At 36.5% G+C, this 24,180-nt stretch overlaps 1 non-coding gene across 1 annotated transcript; it reads left to right on the top strand.

Annotated features, from left to right (window-relative positions):
• Positions 1 to 19,730: 19,730 nt before the first annotated feature.
• Positions 19,731 to 19,849, top strand: LOC131738197 (5S ribosomal RNA). Its single transcript, XR_009329761.1, has one exon. It is a non-coding gene; the product is annotated as a 5S ribosomal RNA (ribosomal RNA).
• Positions 19,850 to 24,180: the final 4,331 nt, after the last annotated feature.

Genomic DNA, 24,180 nt, shown 5'->3' with positions numbered 1-24,180 from the left:
TTTTGTCATAACTTGTGCATTCTTCCTTTATTGAAACACATTTTTTAAAGGTTTATGTGTTGATATCCCTAACTATTTAAAATGGATCATACTACTTTAGTGACATTTTTTTAATGACTGTCTACAAAGATACATTATATAATAATTCTCTCAGGGCCTCTGAACCCCTGCTGGACAAACTCTGGGATTAATCCCACTCAAACTTGTTTAAAAATTGTAACAGTATTTAGTGTATCATGACAATCCATTAGCACACTTATTTACTGTAACACTTCAATATCAGCTGCCAGTATCCTGTAACCTTAGGCTTCCAGTAGTATCTCTCAGTGTTGGCACTAACATGGATTCCTATACTGTATTTTCAATGTCACTGACTCCAGACAGAAAAACCCAGACTCATAATTTTAGCAGTGGCTCTCAGTGCACTGTCTGAGCTGGAAAAAAAAATCTGAAAAACATTAATATATTGAGACTGTCGCCTTCATTCAAATTCCAAATTCCTACATCATCTTCTAGCTTTAGAACTGATCCTGTATATAACACCGACTTAACATGATTGGATAGCTAAAAATAATATTGGATTTGCTAGGCCTGGAAAGCCTATTTAAAAACCGTGAAAAAAACTGTGAGTCTTAGTTTTAAGTGTTGGCATCTCAAATATCATGATTTAAAAGCCACTTTTTACAAAAAGAAGCATCCTTATCTCAATATTCTTATTATTAATTAATTTACACCTGATATGTAGTCATGAGTTGTTGCGATGCTATTGTTTTAAAACTAATAAAAGGAATTTCCATGTGGGTTTAACCACTTGCCTACCTTGATGAGTCTCAAATTTGTTATTGACAAATGGAATTGCACTCCATTTGTCAGTGAGAACTGAGCACTTTTCTAGGCAACTAAACTCTAATGCTTTATTCTGGTCTCCAGACTGATTTTTAATTTTTTTTAATGTTACTTTCTTTACATAATAACTTTCAGTTCACAGGGGATACAAGACGGCTCTACCTCTTGCCTTTAATGGCATTGTTTGTGGACTATAAATATCAACACCAGAAACACGTGCTAGTAGTTTTGTGTTCCTCGTTACATATTAAATGTTTAACCAGTTAATATTAAAGCATAGTAAATTGAATTCATCTGACCTCTGTGGGGACTGGTCCTGTAATTGTAATCAAACAACAGACTGTTCCAATAGATTCTCGGAGCAAAGATGCTCACATTTAGACTCCAGCTGACATGGCAGGCAAGGCTCCAGGTCAATAAAAGCAGCATGAACTAAGTTTCTTAAATTAGGAAATGAAAGTTTAAAATGGCTGCAATGGTTATAATAAGATGATCAACAGACAGACAAGCTAAGGTAACAGCCAATTACATAAGCTACCAGTAGTGTTCACTATGTATATATATACATACACTTGACTGTAATATACTATTTACTGTTTAATAGTTATTTTAGGTGTCTGGAATTTTTATTAAATGTTATTAATTGCATTGGTGAACTGTTACACTATTCTGAAATATATACAGTACTGTGTCCCATGGATTTACAGAAAATTACAAGTATTCTAATATAATTCATAATGAAGTTGCATTTATGTGTAAAGTTTTGAAAGCTGGCAATACGTTCTGTAAAGACATTGTACTTTAATGAAGCAACTGCACCCCTTTGTCTTGATAAATAATAACATTTGATAATATTTTATTCTTTACTATTTATATCAAAAGGACATGTTTTCAAACTTGAAGATATGATACTGAAGGTAAGTGAGGATTGTGGCAGTGTTTCACAGCCACAAATGAACTTTTGGATCCAGTAACAACCCTGAACAGCATGTGACAAGCTGCCTTCATTGAGAGGAGATTAGCCAGCCTATTTATTTACTGGGTGTGCAGCTGGCTGCTGTCTCCTCTGCTGGAGGTGTCTGGCATTGAGGGAGTGAGTGCCTTGCTCTCGGCCAGGAAATCAGGCATTCCTCCTGTCATTTAGTATTTCCAGTCACCCTTGATTGTATGTTAATAGAAGAGGTGATGACATGTATCTGATGTTTTTATATCTAAAACAGCTCAATTTAGTGTTTTTTTTTTTTTTTTTGTGCCACTCAGGATTGAAAGCACAACTTGATTTATCCGGTTCAGATCAGTTTCACCCCCAACCCCCCTACCCCCCCTTAAAAAGGTACATTATACTGTATAGTTATGTGTAGAAATGGGTTAAAAAACAGACTTATAAACGGTTTATAAATTTAAGGGCAGCGTTATTAAGATCCATTGGGCATTTAGGTTGAATGTCATGGACACCGGCTATTACTTTATAATGTGGAGTTGTGCTTTTTAATTGATATTAACATGAAGATTATGAAATTTGAACTGAAGTGCATTCAGTTCACTTGCAAAAGAAAAGACGGTTACAAAAATGAATCAATATTTACAAAAAAAACAAACTTTGTGTAAGGCGTTTTGTGCCACATCAAAATGTTTTCACTCATACGTCTTGTGAAAGCAGGACGCCTGCTTGGTTACCCATCCTGTAGGCAAGTCTTGTTTTAACTGGGAAACCACAACAGACTGCCTCTGCCTCCTCATTGTGCCTTCAAAGAAGATTTCTCGCAAAGATTCAATGATTGATGAACAGTGCAGCTGAAGATCCGAGAAACTCTTCTTCCAACTGTTTCTCTCCCTCTCCCTCTCCCTCCGTCTCTTACTCCCTCTTAGTCACACAGGGATATGTAACATGATACCAGATTGCACTCTTTATGACAGGAAACTCGGGGAGCCACTCAAGTCTAGCAGCTGGTGATGTTTGACCCTTGACCTCATGGTAGCTGTCAGGGTAGGGCAAGCCCATGAAGAGCCCATCTGCCAGTTGCCCTGTGTGTCAAAATACTAGCCCTTAACACTTCATCAACTGACTGGAGGGGGCTCAATTTTACTCCAACACTCCTCTGTCATTGGCTTGCAGACAAAAAGTGTCCCAAAGCAACTTTACATCCGGTAGTAGTAGTCTATTCATAGCACAGCAAGCAGGCATAGTGGAACCCCTTTGTATACTAATGGCCTGCAGAGAAAAACAGGGATAACAATAGCTGAAGCAGTTGGGATGTAATTCCTCATGTCGTTATTTTGTATAAATGCTTTTTTTTTTTTTTTTTTTTTTATCCTCTTGAGCTCTTGTATCTTCAGCAGCAAGTAAAAACATATACTGTAATAATATTGTAAACACACAGGAGACAGGGATTGTGTTGCTAAATAATCCCTAGTCAGGCAGGGTCTTTTATTAGACAGCCTGAATATTGACTTTTCTGACTTGGTTAACAGCAGAAGGTGAGTTGACTCCAGATCACAGGTCATATTGTTTCTTTAGCTCAGTTTAATTTCTCTCTAACCTCCTTAATCTGTAGTCTAAACCCTCTTGACGACAGTTGATGTCAGAGAACCATTGGGCTCTTGCTGTATATGCCAGCCACTAACCAGCCCCCGAAGCAAATAAATAAATACACAAGGACAAATTGTGTACCATATCCATTCAAAGCTTGTGATTATTCAAAGCTTAAGTAGTTGGAGATGAGGTGATACTGCAGGTGAGAGCAATGCAAGAAAGGCATTCTCAAATATTAACATTATATTCTTCTGTTTTAACATTATAAATAACAATGAATCAACAACTAAATAGTACAGTACTAATTATACATGAACTAATTAGCTTTACAAGCCTTTGAATTGTGTGCATGGAACATGCTTCTCAAGACATCAGTCGGCTTATACTGCTTTCACACTAGGGGGTTTTGCAATGAAAACAACTTCACTGTTTTTACCAGCAGCTCTAAGAACAGTTGGTATTCTAGGTAACACATTCAAAGCTCTGGGTCAGGCTTGATAACAACATTCTGCCAAATCTCTCTAGTTAATTATATCCTAATTTAACCTTGGAAGTTTACCGGTAATAGGTTTGAAATCAAGAAGTCCAATCTAATTCTCTTCCTGAAAATTGACCATATAGACCCATGATTTATTATTCCACGTTGATTCGTTTTTGTTACTGATAACTTAATTTTTTTGCAATTTCCCAGCAGGCCTGTGTTGTAGGCTATGGCTATGATGTGCACAATACATTCTCATGCTAGTTTGATATCACTGGCAGCTCTAGAAGGAACAGGAAGCTGTATTCTCCCAGGATTATCACACCTGCCATTTATAACTAGAGTTAATTAGGTTGCGTTTTGATGACTAGTCAGTGCACATGAACACTTTGTGACTGCAGGAAACCAGATATTTTTTTCAATAGTCTCCTTTCCCTAAAACAAGGAGGAAATTAAACTTAAGTAGTGTCTAAAAATACCACAAGGTTAATTCCTAAATTTCAGCACTGACACTTCCTGCTAAGGATACAGCAAGTTCTGTTAGAAGGGAGCTCTTCCTGAGGGTTCATCTCTGGGTCGAATTCATCTGAAGTTAAATTGGAATGACAGACTCAGTTTAGCCCTCAGTGGACAGGCCCTTAGGCATAATAGACATGGCTCTGAAGACACTCGAGACTCAATGATGGGATGTTTTTCCCCTTACAAAAGTTTACCACTGTAATTTTCCCATGCTTTTAGATGGTTATACTATATATTTACTATAGTTTACCATTCATAGTCTGTTTATTATGTGTTTTCTTACCAACCTGGGCTTTACAATGCTTTCGCTGTGTTTTATTACACTTTGCTATGCTTCTATATTGTAAAGTTCTTTAAGGGCCAGGTCATGTTAGAAATAGACAATTGTATTGGTCAGTCTTGTTCGAGAAGCCATTTCCCCTGCCTTTTAAGATTAAAAATAAAAGAACAAACATGTAAAATTTATATGAATTAATACTGAAACTGCCTAGGTTTAGGAATCAGTGTGGTGTTGTGTATGGTCCACACTCCAGTAACACTAATTTTAAATATAGAAAAAAAAGGGAACTGCAATTGTAATTTGGAGAATTGGTTCATAGCTTGGGATCATTGCATTTTTACCAGAATGGTTTACCTTTATGAACAATGTATGTGTGATATGGAATGGGCTCTCCCACATGAATGTTTAATTTGTTATGCAAAAGCGTTACAACAAATAACAAAGTATTTTGTTGGCAAAATCGACTTCTACCTGTTAAAAGTCATGTCACAATTGGAAAAAAAAGCATAACAAGTACTGATTGTACACACTAAATTTAAGGTGCTTCATAATCCAAGACTATAAAAGTACAATGAATTTTATGGGTATGGGTTTTTTTACTGTAACTATAGTTTACAATATGAAGAAAGGTGTCTTTGACAACTTTGCGCAGTTGTGTGTTTGCCTGTAGCCTGTGGGCCAATTGCTTCACAGTGGCATGCTGTTTGTGATTGTTACGGTTCGTTGCTAAGTCTACTCAACATAGCCAGGCCTAGGAGAAATACCCAGCACACCGCCTTCTCCTTTTAACAGCCTCAAGTCTTGGGGTGTCGAACCACAATGCTGCAAGAAGTATCAGCACAAAAGGAACACGGCTGCAAAAATGGTTGCATTACATTCCTCTAGCTGTTGAGGCTTTGCACTTTGAAGTTTAACAGGTGTGCTATGGCTTGTTTGAAAATCTCCTATGTGAAAAGGCATGGTATAATTACCTTACCTACATGTGGTTGGCTAGTATTTCCTCTTGAGTGCTGCTATTTATAGAACACAGCTTTAAAAGGAGAATTTTATAAAAGGTCATACATTTTCCTTCACTTGGACAAAAAAGCTGTGTACAAAGAAAAAGCACAATGTATTAAACATGTTATTACTGCACTGTGCTTACTTTTCTTTCTACACAGCCTAAGAAGGTCTTTTGTCCGAAACATCCTTAAATAAATGTTTTTTTTTTTTTAATCATTTAAACCTTTTGTGTACATAAAAAAATTCAGTTATACCTCCTTTCAAACATATATATATATATATATATATATATATATATATATATATATATATATATATATATATATATATATATATATGTACCTAGAGTAGTGTATGTGTGTTAATAGATAACCCACTGCATATAAGGTGTGTAGCATTTGGGGGTTTGGAGCTGATGTTATTGGGCTAATCTGGAATTTTCACAGCGTATACATTCTTTTGTCAGTTACTAGGATTCCTTGTTAAGCATAGATTGTTATACAGTCGGCTGGGACAGATATCAACATAATGTCACTGCATAAAAATTTCCCTTTGTTTCCCGAGTTGCATTGAGATGTTATCAGTACATGTATGTTAAATGTGTCACACTTTCTAAGGCACTTGACACACAACTGAACTGTCTCTTAAACTATAATGTCAAGTGTTTTAACATATCATTTAGGTAAAATATGTGTCAGCCTATAAACCATGGCTGGTTAGTTTCCACAAGCCACTCTAGTCTGTACTGCCCATTTTTATCACCCACAAAACTGGCTAATATTAGGTACACTCTCAAGGTAGGTTAACATGATCAAATAACTATATTTTAAAATGATGCTTAGAATTGCCCCTGCTGTAGACATGGGGTAATTCAACTTACCCAGGTGCTTGGTCTATGAAGACCTGGTTGCCAGGAGGGATACAGAGCATATGCAACCAATCACTGCGCTCCTGGGGGTAAAGGAAACAACAGCATCCTAGAGAAACCACTGCTGACTTCATAACAAATAAGAGCACGCACACACACACACACACACACTGTTTTGGAAACTCAAACATGTCATTCAAACTGTTTCACAGTGTTCATGGAAACATCTTGTTAATCTGATAAACAGATGTGCCCATCATAGTAACCAGGATAGGTAAAACTAGATTTATTTTTATGATTATCAACCAGTTCATCAATAAATAATAAAAAGTACTAAGTGTTTTGAATATAAAGTGATACACAGCCTATGAGACAAAGTTCTCTGGCAGTGCCATACAAGCCTCTCAAACCACTTGTAGGCCACACAGAAGGTAGAGAGCAAGCACATGGCAGGCTCTTGTAGCATCCTTGTCAGTGCCTGTGGAACCGAAGCATACCCCTACAACACTGTGAGCAAGGGCTTGTCACTGTGCTGGACAATGAAGCTCCTTCACAGCAATGCAGCGGAATAGCAGAGTCCAAACCCATTCTAGTCTGTACTGCCCACTTTTATCACCCACAAAACTGGCTTAGGCTGTGATTACATCGTGGAATATATGGTATGTATTGTTGTGTAGCACCCTATCCTATATACCACATGCATATAACTATCCAGTCTCAAAAACATTTTTAATAAAAACAAAAATAAAATGGTTAATGTAACCAAGATAACCTTTTGTACATGCAGGAAACATCAACACTCTTTTTTTTTAATTGTGCAAACTTTGCACTTGAGTACATTCTCAGATAATCTGGCACAAGGGGTACAAAAATTACAATCAAATATTTATTGATAACCAAATAATCAATAATCCATTAAATATAGTAGGTTGTGTTTTTATAGCTTTTGTAATTGTGGAATCAGTCACTGTGATCTTTAAAGTATAACAATTTAAAATGCATGGAATGTTGAGCTCCCTGTGCAGAAGTGCATTCCGACAGCAGAACTATCCTCAGAATCGAACTGGCTCTCAGTAAAGGAATGAGATGCCATCCTCTCACGACGTCAGCCTGACGCGACCTGGCTGCAGCATGCTTTGTGGTTAGTTGCTGCAGGGTTTGGCTAACAGCTCTTTGCTGACCTTATCATTACAGATATATGCATACTTAGTGACGCAGTTAACCTTTGTTTAGGGAAACTTCGCGGTGTGACCTTAAACATAGTTGTCCAATGAATGACAATAAAATATAATAGTTTGTAATTTGCTATAAATAAATAAAAATAAACAAAAAATACAGAATGCAATTTAATTTTAAAATGTGACTTATAAAATGTTACCTATTGTTATTACATGGTTAAAGCGTTGTATTTGATGTAACTTCAGAACCATACCCTGAACAAAAGTACTGCTGGCATGTCCTCTCACTGGTGTGTCTATTTCTAGCAAGCCTTTGGCCATCCTGGCAATGGGTATTGTCGATTCACTTCTCAGAATTACAACACCAAGAATAGACCCGGATCGAAACAGGAAAAACACAAAGCAAAGGTGAGCCCTGGCTTTGGAGTGGAACATCATGTTTCTTAGAGTACCTCTAAGACAATCCCTTGTAAAGGTTATAGTGGTATACTAAGGTGAAGTATAGTGAAAGCAAGGTATAGCATAATGCTAATAAAAGGAATGATGTTGGCAATAATACCCATATACACTTTTTAATAAGGGACAGTTAATCAAATATAATTATGTATAACATTTCATCATATTCATATATCAATTCAGGATACATTCATCACTTACTCATATCAGTCATATTTGTGTGCTTATTGTATGCTTGTATGCTTGTTTATGATGAACTAATGCTAGTGTTATGATAGGAAAGGTAGGTATTTAAGTTGTGGGAAAAGTATTGGAAAGTCAGTGCCACGTAATAAATTGAAAAATGTCTCAATGATTGCATCCTGAACACCTCAGCGTGCACGATTGTGGGTTTGTATACAGAGCACCTTCTAATAATAACATGCTGCCCTTCAAAGGATTTAATCAACACCTAATGGGAATGAGGCACCTTGTTAAGAACAGTGGTGCTCAAGACTGACATTTGGCAGGATATTAATTTCTCAAATAAAAAAACAACACAGAACAGTCTGTGTTGCCAGACAGCCTGAAGACAAGTCTCAAATAAAATGAAAGAAGGTCTTAGCGGTTGATAGCAACCCTTTGCACAGGATCTGAACCTTCACAAGGTCATACTGTTATAAACTGTTTATATATATATATATAGTTACATTTGAATTGCTGACAATTTTATAACAGTGACGGTTTACAATTTAAAAAAAAATCAGCAGGTGGAGATGGTGTCCGTTAAGTTTATTTTAATACTGTAATTGTACTTACAGCCTGTATGTAACTGAACTCAGCTTCCTGTTTATCCATGAATCTTTGCATTGGCTTTGAGGTTATACAGAGTAAGTGAAAGCTTAGCGCCAAAATATATTTATTGTTACTCTATATCTGTCTCTCGTTTCCTGTTGTTTTAGTCAAATGTGGGTGGATTAGGTCATTTGTTCATCGAGATAAAGCTAGTGTTAGCAGGGTAAAACTTACAATAAACCGAAAATTCTAACAAGAAAACAGCATACACAACAGATGTTACGTTAACCATATTCTGCTTTCTATCAATACATATTCAGTATGTATCGTTTTCATAACTAAACCACTTTAATACAGATAAAGACAATAAAATAGCATACATTATAATAGCAATTAAATATATAAGTATAGATTTGAAAAGCTTTAGTTGCTGTATAATGTAGTCTCTGCTTCTGGACAAGGCTGTTTTAAGACATTTGGTGACATTCGATTCTCAATTTCAGTATACAAACTTACACTTATAGGTTTAAATTGTATTATTCCCTCCATCAATAAAAACATAAGTACTAGTGCTAGAGAAGACTGTGCTACTAGAAATCTCCAAGACCCACAATTTCAAATGTAGCACCCTGATCAGGACATGATTGGTTGAGACTCCACAGCTGAACTGACTTTTGTTTTGGTAGAATTAAAAGAATTGTTCAGTAAAACTGAGCAAAAAACAACTGCAGGAAGCAGTACTATAATCATTGTTCTGAATATTCTTACTGGTCTCATACCGTTAGACTGACTGCTTCTGCACTCTTATTTAAGGGCACTAAACAAGGCACTAAAACAACTCCTGGCAACTGAGATCTGTCAGATATCTTGCAGGCTGCTCAGATGAAGCCTTTCATTCTCAGAAACTTCCTGTTGTCAAGCAGGAGCACTGTTTATGTAAAAAAAACAAAACACCTTATGTCACAAAGTACTAAGTACTGACTCAATTCACTCAAGCTGTCTACATAAGGAATTCCAACATGAAACGAAGGAGCAAGATCAAATTCACATTAAAACAAAAACAGTGTTTTGCGACACACATTACATCCAATAGCTGGTAGCTGCCCACAGAAAAAAAGTAATTTAAATTAATACTCCACTTGCTGAAGCAAAAATAAATAAATAGATAGATAGATAAAAAGGCCGCTACAGTATGGTGCTCTGCATCTGCAGTTTAGCTGCACCAGGGCTCAATTCAGCAACTCTTTAGCTGAAAAAGTGAAATAAAAAGTCATTCTAACTATGATATACAGTACTGTGCAAAAGTTTTAGGCAGGTGTGAAAAAATGCTGTAAAGTAAGAATGCTTTCAAAAATAGACATGTTAATAGTTTATATTTATCAATTAACAAAATGCAAAGTGAGTGAACAGAAGAAAAATCTACATCAAATCAATATTTGGTGTGACCACCCTTTGCCTTCAAAACAGCATCAATTCTTCTAGGTACACTTGCACACAGTTTTTGAAGGAACTCGGCAGGTAGGTTGGCCCAAACATCTTGGAGAACTAACCACAGTTCTTCTGTGGATTTAGGCAGCTTCAGTTGCTTCTCTCTCAGGGCTCTGTGGGGGCCATACCATCACTTCCAGGACTCCTTGTTCTTCTTTACGCTGAAGATAGTTCTTAATGACTTTCGCTGTATGTTTGGGGTCGTTGTCATGCTGCAGAATAAATTTGGGGCCAATCAGATGCCTCCCTGATGGTATTTCATGATGGATAAGTATCTGCCTGTACTTCTCAGCATTGAGGAGACCATTAATTCTGACCAAATCCCCAACTCCATTTGCAGAAATGCAGCCCCAAACTTGCAAGGAACCTCCACCATGCTTCACTGTTGCCTGCAGACACTCATTCGTGTACCGCTCTCCAGCCCTTCAGCGAACAAACTGCCTTCTGCTACAGCCAAATATTTCAAATTTTGACTCATCAGTCCAGAGCACCTGCTGCCATTTTTCTGCACCCCAGTTCCTGTGTTTTCGTGCATAGTTGAGTCGCTTGGCCTTGTTTCCATGTCGGAGGTATGGCTTTTTGGCCGCAAGTCTTCCATGAAGGCCACTTCTGACCAGACTTCTCCGGACAGTAGATGGGTGTACCAGGGTCCCACTGTTTTCTGCCAATTCTGAGCTTATGGCACTGCTGGACATCTTCCAATTGTGAAGGGAAGTAAGCATGATGTGTCTTTCATCTGCTGCAGTAAGTTTCCTTGGCCGACCACTGCGTATACGGTCCTCAACGTTGCCCGTTTCTTTGTGCTTCTTCAAAAGAGCTTGGACAGCACATCTGGAAACCCCTGTGTGCCTTGAAATTTCTGCCTGGGAGAGACCTTGCTGATGCTGTATAACTACCTTGTGTCTTGTTGCTGTGCTCAGTCTTGCCATGGTGTATGACTTTTGACAGTAAACTGTCTGCAGCAACCTCACCTTGTTAGCTGAGTTTGGCTGTTCCTCACCCAGTTTTATTCCTCCTACACAGCTGTTTCTGTTTCAGTTAATGATTGTGTTTCAACCTACATATTGAATTGATGATCATTAGCACCTGTTTGGTATAATTGTTTAATCATACACCTGACTATATGCCTACAAAATCCCTGACTTTGTGCAAGTGTACCTGAAGAATTGATGCTGTTTTGAAGGCAAAGGGTGGTCACACCAAATATGGATTTGATGTAGATTTTTCTTCTGTTCACTCACTTTGCATTTAGTTAATTGATAAATATAATCTATTAACATGTCTATTTTTGAAAGCATTCTTACTTTACAGCATTTTTTCACACCTGCCTAAAACTTTTGCACAGTACTGTATATCATAGCTGCTGTATTTCATGATTTATCCTTCCAATATAAATTAATTGTGTGTGATTCCTGTCACCAGCCAGTGGGACGGCCCTTTAACATGTCGTTTGCTCTCTTATTTGATTGCTAGCACTGCAGGAGACTGGGAATGCTGGCCTTCGGGCTCAGTGTTTTCACCACAGCTCTGCCATATCAGGCTGTTTTATTGAATGCAGGTCAATGAAGAAGTGGTCTTTGATTTTACTTATTGATTCCACAGAACAAGGCGATGCCTCTGAGGGTTTCCTGTTGATTTGTGTGGGTTCAGATAGAGCACTGACTCTGGTCATGTGAACATCAGAAACTCGAAATACAACAATAATAATAACAAGACATTTCTATACTGCTTTTTTTTAGCTCTGCAGCGTCCTAATGATAGTAACACAATAAGATGCAAAATATAACTTCAGCTATCCATATTCTCATTCCTTGGGCAGTTTTTGCACTGTAAATAAATGTAGTCTTTCAAGTCTGGCCTAGAGGTAAGTATACTGATTGCCAAAAAGGCAGCTTTGAGGTGTTAAATGACTATGAGTTACTGAATATTGTGGGAACTTGCAATGTCCAACCTTTCATAAAGGCTTCCTTTAATGGCAAGCTTGTCCGACTGCCACGTTCAAATTTCAGAACCCAATAGTCTAATGCATTGGCAGGCCTGTGTTCCATTGCTGTTTGCTCACTGGTTTCACTAGCTGTTGTTCAACAGGATCTGGAATGGGTTTATACCATGTGAGGTATGCCAAGCTACTGGCATACTAGGTTAGGAAGGCATTGCTGTGTCTCGAAATTGCAGCACAGATGCAGTTCATTGTTCAGTGCAGAAATATAAGACATACCCATTCCAGTTAGATCGGCGTTTATCCATTTAGATCGGAGTTTATCCATTTTAAACCTGGATTTTCAACTTTAACAGGTTATTTTAAGTTAAATATCATTGTTTAATGAAGATGGTATATGAAAATAAATTAAAAATAAGCAGTTAAATTACAGAAAGTAAGATTATGGGATTTTTATTTTACCTTAAATATGTTATGCCTTTTCATTACAACACAGTGAAATAGGGCACAGTGCATCATAAACAGAATACAGTTTAACAGTATGATTGAAAGTGGAATGCTGTAATGAATACAGAATTAACAATGTACCAAATGATAGCTGATTTAAATCAATACAATGGACCTCAGCTTCATTTCTTTCGTGTGAGAGCCCATCTTCGTCACAGCAACTGTGTCCGGGCTGTGTGATACATACTGCTTTATCACCTGCTAATGGACGCTCCCTGATTCAGCACCATGCCCTGAATTTTTTTAATGTAATCATAGTACTCCAGTGACAGAATTGGCAGTCAATCTAATTTAAGTCTCAGTAATCTTTGGTTCAATATTGACACAGGATAAAGCCGAGACATATCTAGTCACAGTCGCAGGAATTAGGATATACAGCAGGATCTGTGTGAACCACAATGTGACGTCTTTGAGGCTCCTGGATGAGCTGTCAGTGAAGGACAGTATAACGAGAACATGATGGGAGACTACATTTGGGGGCTGATTCGTGAAAGTGATTTACAGTATAATCGTAAATCTCGAAAAACTACTCACTTCTAAATCTTTTGTAGTCATTTTTGTATTACTTTAGTACAAATACATGTTAATTTGGATTCATATGTTGTTTTTTTCTGACTTTATGTGAACGAAAAGACACAAATTTGAGCGTTTTATCATTGGAAATAGGTAAATTTCAAAATATCACTGTCCTGGTCACAAAAGCAAAGTTTGTGGGGAATAATAGCCATTTTCTATACTTTTGAGGCATAAGGAATTAGGAAATAACACTTAATACCCAGGAACAAAAAAAAAAAAAAAAAATTGTTACATGGTGTTATGCACTGCTGTCATTTACTGCCGTTTTAGTTGTTTTTCCTAAAAATGTAATACAAACAATCTATAAATACATTACAAAAGCCTACAGTATTTACAAGTAATGATACCAGTCCTAAAACAATTTGCAGTAAACACGTTTAACCAATAAATCACACTGTGCACATAAACACCATACCTAACAGATGTGCACTGATTCAACTGAATAGTTCAAAGCACCTGCATCATTAACAAAAGCAGACTAACTGAAAACCAATTCATCAAATAAACCTCATGCTTCAATAACAAAGCATTTGAAGTGCAGTAACAGCAAAAATAAGAACTTTACATGAGCCAAATAAGCAAATAGCTACTGTAATGTGCTCCAAATCCCATTCCAGCTTTCAGACTGGGAGTCAAATTAAGTAAAGGAAACCCCTTTGAGGGGAATTGGAGGATGTTTGACCTGTATTCGCACTTGTATGGGACAGTGTAGTTAACATATTATCATCAGTCTCATAATAGCTATTTTCCTTTTTATGTGGTTCAGAGGAGTGAGCACCCACCCAAGTGCTGACCAAGCCCAGAGTGGTATTGATTCTGAGGTCTGATAGCAGTGTGACTACTCAGTGAGGTCATTCAGCAGTGCGCTGTACCTGGTGTCATTGCTCTTCACTTTTCATCACGAATATATATATATATATATATATATATATATATATATATATATATATATAACAGGGGTGGAAATAAGACTGCATAGCAGTTTCACCCATTCCAGGTTTTACTATGAGCTTGATTAGCCCCAGGGTATAGGTAACAAGCTCAGGTGTGTTTTATTAAACTCCTACTAAAACCAGGAATGGGAGCCTTATTTCCATCCCTGTTATATATATTGTGGCAAGGTGGGGATTTCCTTGCCACTCTCAGGATATTTTAAACAGTACTCTGGACCACAGATATGTTTCAAACAGGACGATGCCTGTATTTTTTTTTATTAATTTACAAAACACAAAATAAACAAAACAAAAGCCTACTCCACAAAAAAGTGCTACCTAAACATTTACATGTTTTTTACTATAGACCAGACAGCTATGCCGTTAAGTGTTAAATGCCTATTCAGGTCTGAAAACACCCAGGCTTCACACAAGCCTTAGCTCACGCAGACAGCCTACAAATTACAGGCAGGTGTTTCTAATTAAATCTTAGCTTGGTGTAATTCATCCTGGCTCACTCATGTGGTATTCTGGGGGATGTAGTCCCATTATCCTCCAGGACTACACTTTCCCTCCCCTACTCTGCCACGATACATAGCTACTGCTCCACTGCACAGTTGTTCTGCCTGTCAATTGGCAACCCACCAGGGCTCACCCAGTTCAGCCTCACCCTGTCGTCAATTTCATACTCACTCACCAGCTATTTGTTGGGTATTTCCCCTGGAACCTTTCCAGCTTTCCACTCTCCTTATTTACACTTCTGTGCAAGTCTGTTTTAACTACCAGTACAACACTCAGTATTTTAGAATAATATTTATCTGGGCAGAGCGTTTATTTTAACCACAAAAAAAAAAAAAAAAAAAGATTGCCATGTACAATTTACTTTGCCGGTACTGTATTTCTATATTTTTCATTTAGCTTTTATCCATTTCTATCTTGGTTTCACTGTTCTGTAAATTGCCTTGGGAAAGTACTATATGATTCTCTATCAAGTTTGTGGTTGCCAGAGGTTAGGATTCCATATGTTCAGAAGTTATAATGGAGTAGATCTTTGAAACACACATTCAAGCTGACTATTGCATGTGTGAATAATAAGCTGAAAATAACAACTATACAGGCATGATCAAAATACAATTGTGTCTTCTTGTTCAGTCCAAAAATCAATCATTGTACAATAATGCACTTACTATATTAAATTCAAATATCTCGTTTTCTGCAGCCAATGTACAAATTACTTTAACAACTTCTGCAAACTTTCAATTAAGTATGTATTTAAATACAGATACATGCATAGAGAACCTACATGTACAAGTAATATAACATACAAAGTTAAATGCCACCTCATTAATCAGAGATATAGTGCAGACCATACAGTATATAGTAATATATATATATATATATATATATATATATATATATATATATATATATATATATATATATATATATATATATACATACAGGTTGTAGAGATTGAAGAATGTTCAGTGTAAATATTGATTACGCAGAAGGAAAAGAATGTAGGGATGGGTCTTGTAATGAATCTCCTCCTAGTGGCTCATTTACAGCCTGTTGAATAGTATTTATAAGGGATGTTCTCTTCAACTTTGATACACCCTTCAAGATAATGCTTTTTGGCATTTCATAATGTACTGTTAATTAAAAAATCATTAAAAATTTGGTAGAAAAAATATGTATATATTGAAGTTCCCCCAAAGGATGCATAGTTTCATTGGTGTCCAGTCCAGGTGGCGTTGTACTATAAATGATAACATTTACAGCCAGGGAGTAATGTGAAAAAGGGGTGTTATGTTTGGACTGCTGATTTAGAATGAGAATTCAAAACACAAAGGGTTCCACCCAGCAGGATACAGGTGCGTCTCATGCCAATGCTGTGAAGAACAAACAGAATGGCTCTGTACACTATGTGACCCAACCTGCAGTGCAGAATGTGTACCTGTGCTAGAAACTATAGATCCGAGTTTCGGTAACCCAAGAAGCCTGGGAAAGAAAACCAGCCTATAAGTGTTCTTGTGCTACGTTAACTCTTTGTGAACAGCCGTTACCCTCACATCTGCCATACGCATGGCTTTTATTAATAACTGCTGTAATGTAGCGTAGAACAAAGCCAGATGGGATTAACCCTTTCAATACCTCAGGGACTTCTAATTCAGGCACATGTCTCGGATTACACATAACACTACTTCAGCCAATCAAATACCTGTTTACTACAAATAACAAAAGCTTGTAGCAACCCTTTATAATAAAAATGAATAATAAATGTTGCAATAATAATGAATCCAAGCATCGTATATAGGTGTTTTTATTGTGTGTTGTTTTTTTAGTTGCTAACTGAATTCATCTCTGCATTGTCTGTAAAACTCCCGACAGTAAACCTTACTGCAGTCCTGAGGCACAGAACCTCACATAGATTTTAGTTCTAGTAAATGACAGAGCTCCAGGGTCCTCGCGGTAGCCACCAGGGAATAAACAAAGGAAAGGTTAACTCCTCACTGAGGTAAGGTGTGGTAGTTGTAAATGGCAGATATGACTTTCCCGTTTTCCCTGAGGCAATGTAATGTAATTTGAAACACACACCGAGACACACACATTAGATATCCATGCACATTGAACAAACACACAGTACCACTTTTGTATTTGGTGTAGCTCCCTTTGAAGATCATTCAGCTTCAGGATTTGGTTCTTTGGTTCTCTTGGTCTAGTTTTCTATATACATTGCAAACACAGGCCTAAACTTGACAGCAAAGGTAAAGTGTATGTCTCGGTAATGTCATCTGCTCTGCATAAACTCTGCATAAAATCTGGATATAAACCTGTTAAATAGAAAGTAATACCAGAAAAATGTTTAAATGCTGAAATATTACAACTGTTTTTATCTCCATTAATATGCACAGCTTTGCTTTGAATGTATTAAAATGAAAAAGGAGGAGTTTATTAAAGTGGCTGATTTAAATATAAGCACTGCTTAATCCTGCTTGTGTTTTTAATTCCCACGGGTATGATTTATTATCCCTCTTTTAACTAAACACACACATATATATATATATATATATATATATATATATGATAGAAAAACAGACACCATATGATAGGAAATTGCCTACAAAAAATGTAAAATATACTGAATTTATCAATTCATGATAGATTCAATGACGACGGTGTTATGAATAAGCATTGTGGCATTTATAGTCAAACACTGCCCCCTGCTTTTAGTTAATGTAAAGCTTTGTTTATTTATCATTGCAGTTCATCCAGAAGATGCTTCTTAACTTGTATTTATTTATTTATAAAAACATTTAAAACACACTTTCTATTATACTATGTTTAGTTGAAAAGTGAAAGTTTAGGATTTCTATACACACCTGTCCCAATCAGCCGTCACTCCCCTCAAGCTAAAGAGCAAACCACCACGGATCCTGCTAACACAGCAATTAAATAAACTGCAGTCTAACTGCATTCAACTGTATGCACTTTGACGTGGATAATGTCTTGCATTTTTACCACCATGTTGTTAATTATTAGTTAATTGTATCGATGAATGAATGACTAGCACTGACTCTCTCCCTTCCCTTTTATATGAGTAACTTCCTCTAGAGTTTAAAATAACCTGTCCAGGGGTCAGGAGCTCCTGGTCACTCAGCATGTGGGTACCATGGGAAACCACCTCCTGATATCCTCTGTCACGTAACTGTGACTACGATCCACTTGTTACCATGGCAAATCAACACAAGATAACATAATCCTGCAGTAAAACTAGTGTTTGTTTTTTGTTTAATGTGTTTTTTAGAAAATCCTGTTTTGAGTCATTCTTCACATGTTCACCCAATGGTACAAATATTTCCTTTTAAGGGGAATGCCGAATTATCAGGGGGAAATAATACATTAGGAGAGTTTTTTTTTTCTTGTCACAAGATCTCAGAGCACTCTCCTGTATCAGCAAATTGTGGTTGGTAATCATGCTATAGTAAAGCACGTGTTTGTGTACTTCACTGTCTCTTTTGGTTTCTAAGTACTCTACACAAACTTCATGAAGTACCTGTTGGACACATGGCAGAGTAACACAACATTGACAAGACACACCTTAGGAGCACGAACAGTTACTAGCTTTTACTGTAGCATAGTGTGCTGTTCACCTGGTTCAGCTCGATATCAAACACAGCCCAGGCATACTGCATGTGCGAGGGGTGATGTGCTGCTATGGAAAAATGGATCCTTCTCTATCCAAAAGCTTAAAAATGGCATTATGCTGCTGAGGATGGTAAACCATTGGAACTCTTAGAAGAATTCATTGGGTACTCCTTTATACATCTTTAATACAAAAAAACCCCCCATAAAAATATGAAGCATCCATAACTTACTCAATTATACGAAAGATATGCTACTGTATCCTCATATTAATTAAGGCATTATTGTTTGTCTACTTGACTTTCTTAAACTTTTACCGAAACAAATTGAACTCACATTCCAACGCTAACCATTCTAACTCTAATAAATATACAGCTATAATTTCAGTCCAGTGCCAGCAATGTGAGGTTTGTGTTTGCACATTGTGGAGACAGGGCCTATCTCTACAATAGGTGCTGTAGTGCTGCTGTGGAAATCAATTTAAACCATCCAGAGCATTTAGTAAAGTATGTGACCTCTATGCATGCGAGATGTTGAGTCACTTTGTGGTTGCATGCCGACACAGCCCATCGAGAATGTGACTCCTCAGAGATGGAGCTGACCAGCCCAGTCAGCTTCCCTGTAGTCAAAAGTTCTGCTTTTCTTGTTATGTGAGTGAATTCTTACTCTGCACAGTCTCCTGGGTTCAGAAATACCCTGCTTGGAGTGGAGGATGAGTGGAGGATGATCTCTCTGTGTCTTTCTGTGTTGCATGTCATGTGCGCACCATGGGAGAGTACTTCCTGTCAGCTACTTTCGCTCTCAAATGAAGTAATGACTGTCATTTCTCTGTTACCATGACAACTCCAGGACCAACATCTGTAATAATAATAATAATAATAATAATAATAATAATAATAATAATAATAATAATAATAATAATAATGTCATCTACCTTATAACATACTGTAAATCGTCAGTATAATCCATGAATGGGTTGTTATACTGCAATTGTGTGAGACGCTGTTTTTTTATAGTGCAGTTAAACTGGAGACTTTAGTTATTATTAAAATATCAGCTGCAGCATAGGTATTTTCTGTAAAATGTTATTAGTAAATCAATTCCACCATTTGAGAGAAAAACTTGTTCTGCTCCCAGCTTGTGAATTTTTTTAAAATCAATCTTCAAAAAATGTGCTTAAGAAGCACATAAAGACAATTTCTCTCGCTTACGGCCACACCACCCTGAGAACGCCCGATCTCGTCTGATCTCGGAAGCTAAGCAGGGTCGAGCCTGGTTAGTACTTGGATGGGAGACCGCCTGGGAATACCAGGTGCTGTAAGCTTTTGCCACTGCTGAGCAGTAGGTGGTGTATTTTCCCCTTACAGTTTTGTGTCATGAACTTATATTTTGTAATTGGCACACAATATATTATATTATAGATCTGTTTTGTTTTTGTTTTTTTTGTTTTCTTTCAGTTTTTTTTATATAGTTTTACCAGTACTTACCAACAGCTTTCTAACATATAAATATGCCATATTGAATTAATCACAATCTATTGCTTTAATATTTAGGTATATATATATATATATATATATATATATATATATATATATATATATATATATATTTCTAATTGCTTATATTCAAATACATTTTTAAATATTGACATACTATATTGTTTCATTCCTGTATTATACAATATACATTTTGTTGATCCATAGTATATTGTAATATACAAATGTTTATATATTTTTTCAGTATATTGCAAAACTGTATATTTTGTTTCCATAAAGGAATGTAAACCGTTTGTTGAACAGTCTGTGCCATGCCTTAATATAGTTAATGTTAAAGAACAAAATGTGAATTTGACCCTTAGATATGTACTGTTGCCTGAATACCTCCTTCAATAGAATTCTTGCACAAAACAGCTAACAGGATTCGTATACAGTATATGAGACAGCTCTGCCATCTGCTGACCATTCACAGAAAAAAACCTACAATTATCTGTCTCACTACTGTATCTATCAATGCATTTATTCAGTACAGTATCTTTACAACAATGCATTTTGTTATTGCTCTTCTGAACAAACAATGGCAAACAAGGAGCCTCTTTCATTAGCTTTAAATAGTCTTATTAAAGGGTTTAAAAAGATTACATGTGGAAGGTGTTCTGAATAAGTATTTATTTACTGAGATTAGTGATACACTAATGACCACATAGTCTTCTATGTACAATGCATTTTAATCAATACAATTATATTAAGCAATGAAGGTGTATGTTGAACAAAATGCCAACCCTCAAGACAGTGTTCTCTGGGGTCCATTGTTCTAAATGTGGAATACAGACACATTCAGGGTGTCTCCTGGTAGCTTCGAATGATGTTCCTTCATGTACCTCGTTTTTTGATAAAGTGAGTGTTGGGGTGTTGTTCTAATCATCTCTTCAATTCAACGTCTTGTTCTGTGTGTTTTTGCATAAATAGTTTAACACAATGATGTTAAACATAATTGTTATTTTCAATACCAAAAACATTTTTAAGAAAATAAGGCCTTGCTTATTACTTTATGCACCTTGTCTTCTTTGGTGACCTCTGGTGGCAGGAGGTATTTTAGTGTAGCATCTATTCACTGCCATTATGTCATTTTACAAAATTACAGACTGGAGGGGCACACATTTGAAATCGTCAATCAATCGGAATCCCATGTGTTTTAAATGCTTAAACCATTTTACCTATAAAGACATTCATTGATACATTATTTTCATTTATATGTGTGCGCGCGCACGCGTGTGTGTGCTTATGTGTGTGCGCGCGCGTGTGTGTGTGTGTGTGTGTGTGTGTAGCCTCATGTGTCCAATGGTAGCCTGATGGAAGTGATAAGGAGATGATTTATGAAGGGGTTCTGTAAGCTATCTCACTGCATTAATACCTCATCAGATCGTTATGGCAGGGAGTGATTTGTTTGTCTGTTGTGTTGACTCTGATAAGGCTGTCCCACAGCGCTGTGTTTGAGAGCTCCTTGACAGGAACAGGTAGCCTGGTTTGTTTAATTTGCACTCTGTAACCAACAGCACAGTTTCCCTGTCAAAGCCAATAACGAAATTCATTAGCTGCATGTTCGCTGGCGACAAACAATGTCATTTGATTTACTAATTCAGGAAGAACTCATCATTTAGATTAAAAAGTGCAAAACCAAATCATGAGAATCACACAACAGGTAAATACTTTTGTACTGCATTTGTACTGTAAGCAAATTCTTTGTTGTTAATCTGGTAACATATTTAAATGATTGAGGTACTGTAAATTGTGACAAAAAAACTGCATTGTTAGTAGTTAGATTGCAGTCCTGCAGTAAGTGAGGTAAAATTAAAAGAAAAATGTAAAAAGACACACACTTTACCTTGGCTACACAATTGAATTTGTTATTATTTTCTATATTTTCTATATTTTCATATATTTTCTATATTTTCATATATTTGTTCTAGTTTCTACGTGCTGTTTCTCAGAAGCCACCGAATGCTGTAAAGTATCTTGATTTATCACAATGTCATATCAGTAAGTGATTTTATTATTTTTGTTTTAATATTTATAAGGAAGGTTGTGCTCATCTGGACTCTGTGCTTTCTAAAGACTCTTTTCTGATATTTGAGTACCTGTATCAAAATGTGTTCTTTATATCAACAATTGAATTACAATACATATTGCCTTCTGCAACTCAATTGTTAACATGAAGAATACATTTTTGATACCACAATTCAGTTGTTGATATCAAGAATACATTTTGATATTGGTAATTCAATTGTTGATTTTAAGAATTACATTTTTTTATTTCAAAAATACGATTCTTGATATGAGCATTAGTTGTTCGCCTCTGTGAAAAATTATACACAGAAACCAGCATTCACTACTCTTGCTAGAATACGGAGGCTGTGTGGTCCAGTGGTTAAAGAAACAGGCTTGTAACCAAGAGGTCCCTGGTTCAAATCCCACCTCAACCACTGACTCATTGTGTGACCCTGAGCAAATCACTTAACCTCCTTGTGCTCCGTCTTTTGGGTGAGATGTAGTTGTAAATGACTGCAGCTGATGCATAGTTCACACACCCTAGTCTCTATAAGTCTGCTAAATAAACTAATAATAATAGAATAACTTCATGAAAAGACATATGTGGTGCAGAAAGGGCTCACATTACTCCTGTGTTGGCATCATTGCATTGGCTTCCTGTGTGTTATAGGATTGATTTTAAAGTTCTATGACTAGTATTTAAGCATTGAATGGATTAGCTTCAGACTACCTGAATGACATGCTAATTCCATACCGCCCGGAACACATTCTCAGATCTGCTGATGCTGGCCTCCTGTGTATTCCGAGTGTGAATCGTAAAAGAATTGGAGAGGCTGCTTTCTGTTTTAATGCTCCCACACTCTGGAACGCTATACCGTATTTTATTAGAGATTCACCCTCAATTGTTATTTTTAAATCTCGATTAAAAACATATTTTTTATAATATTGCTTTTTCTTAATATTAACATGTTTTAGTTTGAGTTTTGTTGTTACTTCTGCTTTAAATAATTGTACTTTTTTGTTTCTGTGTTTTATTCTGCTTGTAAAGCGCTTTGAGCTGTATTGCACATGAATTGCACTATATAAATAAAGCTTTATTATTATTATTATTATTATTATTATTATTATTATTATTATTATTATTATTATTATTATTATTATTATTTATACAACTATTAGTATTGAAGCTTACATTGTTCACACATATTCTGTACAGTTAGTATTATTTTGTTGGCAAGAAATAATAATAACTCTGTTAATTAATAATTATTTGGTATAAATGAAGCTAATACCACATGGTGTTTGGTTAACTTGTCTTGTATCTTTTGCAAGCTAGAGGCCGCTATTTGACTAGAAACGGGTATTTCACAGATAACTACTGAAATACAACCAGCCGGTAAAACGCGCTGAAGATCATATCACCACTGTAATCAAATTACTACATGTTCTCTTTAGGCTCTTGGGTGATGTCATAGATTGAAACTGACCCAAGGGCAATTTGGGCCTCAGGCCAACACACACAAACTTGTGATGTCACAATCTCTCTGTTTTTTTTTTTTTTTTTAACTGACCGAGGGCACAAAATCAGGGCATCACCAGGGCATTAGTGAAAGTAACTGGCCTGGGGCATGTGTCACAAACTGGTCCCATTTATAAATTGTGCAGTAACTGGCCCATGGCAAATGGTTTCTAATGCTTGAAACTGTGATATATCAAATACGATTTACTTCCAGTGACATTTCAAGCAGAAAACTAAGTGGCCTACTATCAGTACCTAGTTTGTCCCATAAGTAGGAGCTTGGCCATGCTTCACACTGTGATTGATTTGGTTCTCTCATCTACTCATCTTTAAGCTTAACTTGTTATAGATCAGGGGTGTCAAACTCAGTTCCTGGAGGGCCGCAGTGTCTTCTGGCTTTCGTTCTACCCGAGCCCTCAAGTACTTAATTGGTCTAATTATTTGATTAATTGGACACATTTAACACTTCTCTCCAGGCTTCAAAATTTTTCATAGGTCGTGTACCTTGAATCAAGTGCATTTTGTAAACCATAAACTGTAAAAGACCTTGAAAAATATTAGATATGTCTAATTGAACAAATAATTAGCTCA

This window comes from Acipenser ruthenus, chromosome 10, assembly GCF_902713425.1.
Source record: "Acipenser ruthenus chromosome 10, fAciRut3.2 maternal haplotype, whole genome shotgun sequence".
NCBI classification, from domain to species: domain Eukaryota; kingdom Metazoa; phylum Chordata; class Actinopteri; order Acipenseriformes; family Acipenseridae; genus Acipenser; species Acipenser ruthenus.
The sequence above is the reverse complement of the archived record's forward strand: the minus strand, read 5'-3'. Positions and strand labels throughout refer to the sequence as shown.